A 9,389-nucleotide genomic window follows, 5' to 3' on the forward strand; every position below is an offset into this window, starting at 1 on the left:
CAAGAGTGTGATTTTGACAACATGTCAGATAAAACCTCATAATGTAGAGGTCTTTTCATATGAAATATGTGCAGCTGTCGAGGCCAGCAACCCTAAAACAACGAACAAACAAACACATCCAGTCATAGAACAGTCAAAGGACAATCAAGCTGAAATGAAACTGAAATGCGTGGGCGCATTTTTCGGCGTGTGAAATGATTCATCCCCACTTCTGTCCTGATTGCGTGAAGCTGAATATTCGTGGAGAACATTGGACAGCAGAGGCATCACGCTGAATGCTGCAGCTCATCTGTCTCTCTCACTCCGTCCATCTGTCTCTTGCTCTCTCTGTGTCTCGGTCCCTTTCGGTGTCTCTGTCCGCCGCAGGCTCTCTGTGTCTGCAGCCCTGCTCTATGTTTGCTGTATGGTGACCTTAACAGAAGCAAGCCTCCTCTTCCTTGTCCTCTGCATTGCCCTCAGGAAATGCAGCACTCCTCACTCTGCAGGCAGCAGCAGTAAGGGTGGGGTGAGCTGGCGTCGCTCCCACTCTTCTTGCACACACATACAGTACTCCCTCACTCTGTCTTTGTCTCTCTCCCTCCCCCTCTTTCTCCCTCTCCTCCTGAGTGCTGTGAAGCTCCACTGGACTGTAATAGCACAGAAGAGGAGCTCAGTCATTGTGGAGCCTATCACACCTGCTTTTGTTAGTTTTTCTCTCTCTATTGTCACTTATCTTTACCTACTTGCAGGGATTCAGATATCCAACCATGACTGTCAGACAAGTCTACATGCTCATGTTTACCTTGTCCAAGTCCTCTGTGAACATTTGTAGTGAGTATGTATTTTTTTAGAAAGCTGCACTAATCAATAGCAATGGAATAAATGTCTATATTAAATGTGAAAGATGTTGCTTGCATAAAGAACCAACAGAATTATCACCTGACATTTTGCATTTCCTCTCAGGTCAAAGTATTTTAGCATCTTTCGGCTCATTGTTTTGGTTTAAACTTCACTGTTTCTGTTCAGTCTCACTGCTCTCATCAACTCAGTAAGCAAACAAAGCTCTGATATAAGCCCACTGTGTGCTACCTGCTCAGTACCTTACAAACACACTTAGCGACTAGTTGGTGACCATAGTGGAGCATTTAGCAGCTAAAAAGGTCCAGGAATTTCCCTCAGGAGTTGGAGACCAAAAACAGAGCCAAAAGAGGAGAATGTGTCACGTCTTGTCAAAACTAGGACCCAAATGCAGCACTCAAACACAGAGACAGAGGTGGTGAAAAATCAAAAATTATCCTTTTAATTATCAATTCATGAAATGTGCAATAGATGATTAAAGATGATCCAACAGAGAGCTTGGTAGTAGAGCAGGGCAGGCAGGCAGGAAATCCAAACGGGGTACTCAGTCACAACCAACAAACACTGATCCTCTGGAGCAGGTGGCAGGTAAACCTGAGGCAGACACAGAGACACACAGGTAAGCAGGCACACAGGCAGCAAGCAAACAGAACAAAATTCAGAGGCTGACACACAAAATACTGGAAGGAGAGCTGGTGCCTAAAGACTCAGGTGAGTCCTGACTGTTGATTGGGATCAGGTGAGGTTAGCAGGTGGAGTGAGTAAGTGGATCAGAGGTGCGACCTGCAGAACACACCCACACAAACAGACAGGTAGAGACAGACAAGACACAAAAGAGAAAAGGGAAACAGCACATAAGACACAACTATAGAATATTGCCAGACTACACCTACTTACTAATGGATGTTTATTGGACATTTCAGGTCAACACATGCACCTAGGTGTCAGCCTCCATATGCTAATATGCCGGCCTCAATTTAATCCTTTTATTATTTACCTCAGCCACAAACAGCATTTAGTCCTCGGGCCTGAGCATAAAACACTACAATATCAGCCATTCAATTCATTGACAAAATCACAGCTTTCTAAAACAGATGCTTTGATGCAAAATAACGGCTTGTCAAATCACACTGTTCTCACCTGTTAAATGAGATTTCTGTTTCTGAACGTCACTGCAGATCTTCTCGATCTGCCCTGTCTGTAAGATGTAACTTTGACCTTCACACAAGACTGCAGGCTCACATCTGTGAGGTGAGAGCAGTGTTTGGGTTTTCTGTGAGCACACAGCGTGCCTTCCTCGCCGTCATCTCAAAAACAACTTGTGTGGTAAAGTCACAAACCCCCTCTGTGTCGCTTTTATACAAGGCGCTCCATCTGTAGACACTGACACCATGTGGCTGGAGTTTATTTCTTTGGCTTTTTAACAGTTCAGCCTCACAAATACCCCCCCATGTTGGGCCTTTCAGCAGTATCAACTCAATGATTTCTTCCTGCAGCCCACACACCTTCACATACCTGCATAGCAGCGCTGTCTGCTTAATATTGTTCACATGGCTTGACTCATTGCAGGCGAATGAGTAGGCTGGAGCTGAATTGATGTCCTCAGTTTGCTGACTGGTGATGTCTGCTGGCCGTTTTTATGGCCCTGTGTTTGATGGTCTTTGCAGAGCTGTAATTTTCTGAACTATCTTAGCTTTGCTTATGAAATCTGAGAAGAAATGCTCTGATGTTTTAATGCACAGTTCTTTGACGCATTTGCCGTCCATGAACAGCTTTCCACGCCTCACTTTCTCCTGAGCTGCCACAAGACGAGCAGCAGTCATGGAGTTTAGAGGTTTGATCTAATTCTGAGGAGTTTGCTCTACAATTGTTCTGCAGCAGTTTGGATGTAGTTGCAGTTAAGCATGTAGAATACCGGTAATCCAGCATTGTTGATGGTGAAATGAATACAACCTCACACTGCTAAATTCTCTATTTTAATGTTCTAATTTAAAGCATTTTTATTTGGTGAGTAGGCTACACATTTTGACAGTTGGAGAATGTAAGAATCACTTTCGGTTCACAACAAAAATGACAAACATAAATGAAAATTAGAACATTAAAGCATAACCGTTGTTCATTCACATGATATTTTTGTCAAAGCCACAGGAGAGGGGCTTTGAGTCACAATCAGCTCTGAAGCAGCAGGTTGCCGACCCCTTGTCTTTGAAATCCCTGATCAGTGTATTGGACTAATTGAGGTGCTGTCAGTTAGTGGTGCAGTAGGCCATCAAGCTTAAGCCCCCACTCCCCCTTCGACCTCTGTCTTACATGTGCCTGAACACATTTTCTTGAATGAAAAGTCGCCCATCAGCTGCAAAACGTGTTCATATCGAGGAATGAGTGCTTACAGCCATGCCTGTGTGCAAATGTACTTTGGCAGCATGCGGTCATCCCCTCAATGCCTCTATCTTTCATTCTGTTTCTCACACACACACTCACTCACACACAAAGGATGGCTGATTTGCCTGAGTCAGGCCTCAGGCACACTTGATATTCCCTGATCGATTTCTTTGAAGACAGACACTCACCCCATATCCCTTGTACAAAAACGCCACGCCGTTCCTGTTGACGTCATCCAAAAAGTTTCTCAAGGGCCTTTTCATTGTGGCCCAATCGGCTGTGCATGCACAGTATCGTATGATTACAATATATCAAATCACAAGTGTCCTCTGGTGTTGGTTTTATCGCTGTGTAAAACCAAATCGCAGAGATGCCTGTGCACAGTAGTCCACCTTAACAGCCTCATCTACGGGAGGTTTTGAATGTTAACAATGTGCAAAATAGCTTTGACAGCAGTATTGGATCTCCCATGCTTGAGCCAAAGCCCTTGGGCCTAACACCACCCCACCCCCAGGTCCAAGCCCACCAGCCTCTCTTATCCCCTTGATCCCTGAGGCCCTCTCTCTGGCCCACTTCCTCTTTGCATTACCTCCATCAGGCCAGGCTGCTGACACACTTGTTTAATAATTAAGGGCACATCCATAATTTCCTCGTCCTTGTGGAAGTCCACAAATGGTCTCTGTGAAACTCAGGCCAGTTAAATGTACCTCTTTTTCTTGGGCCATTGACAGCCTTACATCACTGTAGTGATATGGAAAAGACGATGCAATTTGGTGAAGGTGGTGGTGGTGCAATCAGAAGGAATCATGAATTACCTGCTGATCTTTTTACAGGTTTATCTAATTTCCAATGATGTAGACACACTCAGACATAATGTAGCATGACTTAAACCAAGCATCAATATGTCTGTTTGTCCACCATCGCTCCATGTACCCATAAAACAATTGGTCTATAAACTGATCAGTCCATCTGTTCATCCTCCTCCATGAAAAGCGCTTGGAACAAGAATAAGATAGACGTGCTGGCAGCTCTGTGATGCTGTATTGGCACAGTGGTGCTTCATGCTGAATGCTAACATCGGCATGCTAACAAACTCATGATGACAATGCTACTCTGTGAGTATTTAGCTAATTGCTAAAGCTAATTTAATGTTTTTAATCATGTTCAGCATTTTAGTCTGTTAGCAACATTGTCCAAACACAAAGTAACTCCTGCTGAGGCTGATGGGAAAGTGGTCAGGTTTGCAAGTTTTTGGTCATAAACCGAAACATTTCAATTCTACCCTGACGATGACGGTGCTAGATTAAAGGCGTAGTCATCACCAGTGTTGTTGGAGTTCATCCTAAGGGGAGCATGAATGTCTGTACTAGACTTGATAGCAATCCATCCAGTAGCTGTTGAGACTCAAAAACGCAATTGTCAGCCTCTTGGTGGTGCTATGGGATGAACAAATTCAGTAGGATTCATCCTCTGGGTACCACAAATGCCTTATGTCTTAAAGACATTTAGAGCAATCCATCTGACAGTTGTTGAGATATTCCAGTTTGGACCAAAGTGATGGACCAAGACATCCAGAATACCCTCTCTGGAGCCACAGCATGGCTAAAAAAGCAGAAATATCTCACCCTAATGGTAGGTTTGTTGAGTTATTTTAAGATTTAATGACTGACATGTAATTGCTTATAAACATGACCATTTTATTTCCATTCCAATCCATCCAGCCATGGTGGAATCTGTTATCAATGCTCCCAGTCTGGATGTGTCCTTGTGGTATCAGGCGATGTGGATCTCAGTTTACATGCTCCTCCTGCCCAGTGTGCAGTGTCAGCGTGCTTGTCTGGGGGAGAAAAATTCAAAACTTAACATCAACGAAACCGGCGCTGTGACCTTCCTGCTTCGATTACATCACCGCCCGACGCTCAAGGAGGCTGGCAAACACAAAACCGCAAAAGGATATCACCATGAAGCGCCAGGGCCGTGCTGAGGTACACACAACCTGAGCCCTCATTCGTGCACGCTCGGCCACTGTAATGCAGGAAAAGGTGTTCAGCAGTTGATGCCTTTAGGTACCGGTGGGAAAATGAGGGATCTTTTAAAGGAATAGTTTCACATTTTGGGAAATTTGTTTTCTTACCAAGGATTATATGAGAAGATTGATACCATTCTCGTGCTTGTACATTGAATATGAAGCTGGCGCCAGCAGCTGGTTAGCCTAGCTTAGCACAAAGAGTGGAAACAGGGGGTAACAGCTAGCCTGGCTCTTTCTAAAGAGCTAATCAACATTCATTATCAGTTGTTGTTTTTACACTTCAGTTTTTGTACGGATTAAAAACACAATATAATGCTCAACATGTTAATTAGTGAGCTTTAGAGGTGCTGAGAGGCTGACTGTGTTAACTTTAGACTAAGCCGGGCTAGTGTTTCCAGTGGCTCCAGCTTAATATTCACCTCACAGATATGAGTGTGGTGTGAATCCACTAATTTAATTCTTAGCAAGAAAACATGTTTTTCCAAAAAAACTATTCCTTGAACTATCACAGATCCAGTCAAAAGTCAGCTGCACTACCATCCATTTATTTAGCCGGACGTCTCACCATCTGAGGTCTTTCCTCCAACACACTCCTGTTCTCTGTTTTTTTGGTATCACTGATGAAGCTTCTTTTAGACCTTAACCTTATTCAACATGTTGTGGCATCTGACGTTCAGGTTAAACGCTGACTCATAAATAGCTGCCACGTCTTCCAGAGAAAAACCAAAAGAGGAAAATGAAACATGCATGTAATGTCTTTTTCCTGAGGCTACACCGAGACATTGCTGGACATAAACCGTTGTCCATGTTGCACTATATATGCGGAGCCATTACATATTGTCCGATGATGGAGGAGCATGTCAGTTTTCCTGGCCAGTACACATTAACTGGACTGCTGGTGGAATTTACAGTAAAGGCTTGTGTGGGTCAGTTGAGATCTGCACACTGCAAAAAATATCCACCTCATTGAGCCTTTTGATCTTGTATTGAGTCTCTCAAATTATTAAAAAGAAAAAAAAATATGACAATAAGTTGAAATAAATTGCTGTATTTTGAGTGCCACTTCTCTTAATTAAGTGACAGTGTCTACCTTTTTCTTTATTAAGTAATAATTTACTACTTAATATTGCTACTTGTTTCAAGTAAATATGAATGTCTTGCAGCGAAGTGGAGTTATACAGTCTACAGGCATTTTTCAATTATGTCACTGTTTTAATGAGGGCTACAATTAACTACTTTCATCATTTATTGATTTGCGAATTATTTTCTCAATTAATTGATTAATAGCTTGGTATAGAAAATATTGGAAAACCAGAACATATTCATGACAATGTCCCATAGCTTGAGGAGATGTCTCCAGTTGTCTTCAGTAATCCAAACCCAAATGTATTCAATTTACAAGGCTATAATGGAAGCTGAAAGCAGAGAATAATTGCAGTATTTGCTTGAAAAATGGTTTGAACAATTACCAAGAATAGTTGCAGATCAATTTTCTGTTGACCAACTAATCAATGAATTGATTAGTTGGTCTGTAGTTAGTTGGTTGAATTGATGAAAAATACTTTTAATAGCTTTATATAAAACTGCGTAAGTTGTTAAATAATTTTTTGCAGTGCAGGCAGCTCCGCTGGTGAGAGAGCCTGTCAAAGGCTGACAAATGGAGAGAGTGCTTTCTGCTGAGAGCCGTCCCTACAGGTTTCCCATGCACACAGCCAGACCAGGGCCAGGAAATACATTTCTATGTATATATATCACCGACCATCATAGTGTTGTCATATGGAAACCACATAACCTCAAAAGTTCTGATTGTCCTCCTCAGTGACACACATGAAGGTTTGAAGTTAAACCGCTAGACTGTGCATACACCTACAGAACTTCTTTTAGTCTGGGTAAGACAAAAAAAAATGCTTTACAGAGCAAAGCAAACCTCTCAGTATGGATAAATTAGTGAAGGGGCCTCCTGGGCACAGACCCAGGGGCCCAGGTCAGACGGGCCCAGACTCCTGACCCTCTATTTCTCGTAAAGTAACAGAGCTCAGTTAAAAGTAATGACGTCTGATCGCCATGCCAGCAGCGTGGTTCGAGGGATGCAGGATTTCCTGGCTTTTCCTTTAGCACCTCCATGAGGTCGACTTTAAGTGAAATGTCTTGACAGCTGTTGGAATGAATGCTACGACAGTTGGTGCAGACATTCATGTTCCTCACAGGATAAACTGGAGTAATTTTAGTGTTCCCTCAACTTCTCATGTAGCATCATCATCCAGTGGTCAAGTGCTTCGTTTATGACTAAATACCCGCAAAACTAATGACATTCCCATAATCCTCAGGTATACTGCGTTTTGTGCTAATTAGCAACATTAGCATGCTCACATACTGAAATTAAACGGGTAAGCATTATGCCAGCGCAGTCACTGTGAGCATGTTAGCGTGCTTATGTTAGCATTTAGGTCAAAGCTGCTGTAGCCTACCTACTGTACGTACAGTCTCACAGAGCCGCTAGCATTGCTCTGCATTCTCACAATGTGTTCACACATACAGATACAAAGCTGGCCGTCTCTGGCCTCTCACAAACCTGGAGTTCTCTGGGTATGTTGTGTTGAGCACAAAGTTTTTATACTTTTCTCTGACTGGCCAGTTCACGTCAAATTTCCAGTTTGTTTCACAAGTACAAGCACAACAGCTTTTAACACGGCATGTCCTGTTGAAACAGATTTAATACCTCAATCATACCCAAAAACTGATCGGCATTGTGGCCCTTTATCTGCGCTGAAAGCGATAAGCAACTCTCTGCCTCTGTTTCTGCAGGAATCAAAATAAGCCCGACTGTTGCTGGCATTGCATCAGAGGACATGAATTGAGCTTTTCCCAATTCTCCTCTACCGGACACCTTTGGAGCAGCTTATGCAGCGGCATGTGCCAGGCTGCAGTGCAAGGTCCCATCTGCAATGAATAGCAGCCTGTCACTGTCCCAGCTTCTGAGTCTGTATGTGTGAACAGCCCATTAGTATGGCTTGCTCCTGATCCTGATCAGAGTCCTATCCGCTAATCAAATCTTAGCTATATTCAAATGATTTTTGTGTATTTTTTCCTGCACAGCTGCACACCAAACCAATGCCACAGTAACATTTCATAGAAAAGTGTAACACAATTTAAATCAGTTTGACAGGAGAAAAGCTCTGCTTCAAGAACTGTATGAAAATTATTAGGTGGAAGGTGGCAGCCAATCATTCTCAGACAGTCCCTTAAGAATAAATAAAATGCACCTCAGGCTTTCCTTGACGGTTCCTTGCAATATTTTGTATAGTATGCTGCAGCATTTAGCACAATATCTGTGCAGAGGAGTGTTGTTAAGGCTGCCTCTCTTCATCTCCAGTATGATTGAAAGTCCAGGTGCAACAGCAGCACCTGAGAGTTCTGGTTCATCTGCAAAATTTCACAAAACGGCTGATATCAACGCACTGTTGTTTGTACTGGCTTCATGTTTCTCTCAGTCTTGTGGTCTTGCTTTTATGTTGCTGCTAACAGCCTCATCCATGCCTCTCAATACAGACAGCTTGCTCTTAACGGCAGCCACTGCAGCTGCTGTGCCCTCTCCACATGCCCTCATAGCTGCAGTCCTCAAGGAAAGCGAGATTTCAGCAGTTTAACAGACTGAACCCCCGCAGAGGACAGCTCTGTGGAATAGAGGAGTGAAAAATCAGGGCTTTTTCTGCTTGTCCTGAACACCTGACCATAGTTAAATGCTGTTCGCAGATATTTCTTTGCAAATACTCAGCATATTTCAGTTAGACATTTACAGACAGGGATTTGAAGTCACAGAGTTGCCTCACTGCTGTTAAAATCCCAATTCTGGTGCTTTTGAATGAAATAAGAATAATTTACTGCTATGCGACCCAGGTCTTTGCAATAGGCAACTAAAATGTGATTTGTCTCCATGCATTGCCTCTAACCTCTTTTGCTTCATCATTCATCCTCAGTGCCCAGTCCTTCCCTTCCCCTTATGATAATGAGCATGAATATGCAGTTTCAGCAAAGCAAGCAAATCAATATACTAATCATTCGTTTTAGGCAACACTTTCTGTCTCAGAGCACTTAATAATTAAGTCCGACATGCTTTTAGGCAAATTCCGTGCCAGTTTTT

The sequence above is a fragment of the Chelmon rostratus genome, chromosome 6 (genome assembly GCF_017976325.1).
Source record: "Chelmon rostratus isolate fCheRos1 chromosome 6, fCheRos1.pri, whole genome shotgun sequence".
Lineage (NCBI taxonomy): Eukaryota > Metazoa > Chordata > Actinopteri > Chaetodontiformes > Chaetodontidae > Chelmon > Chelmon rostratus.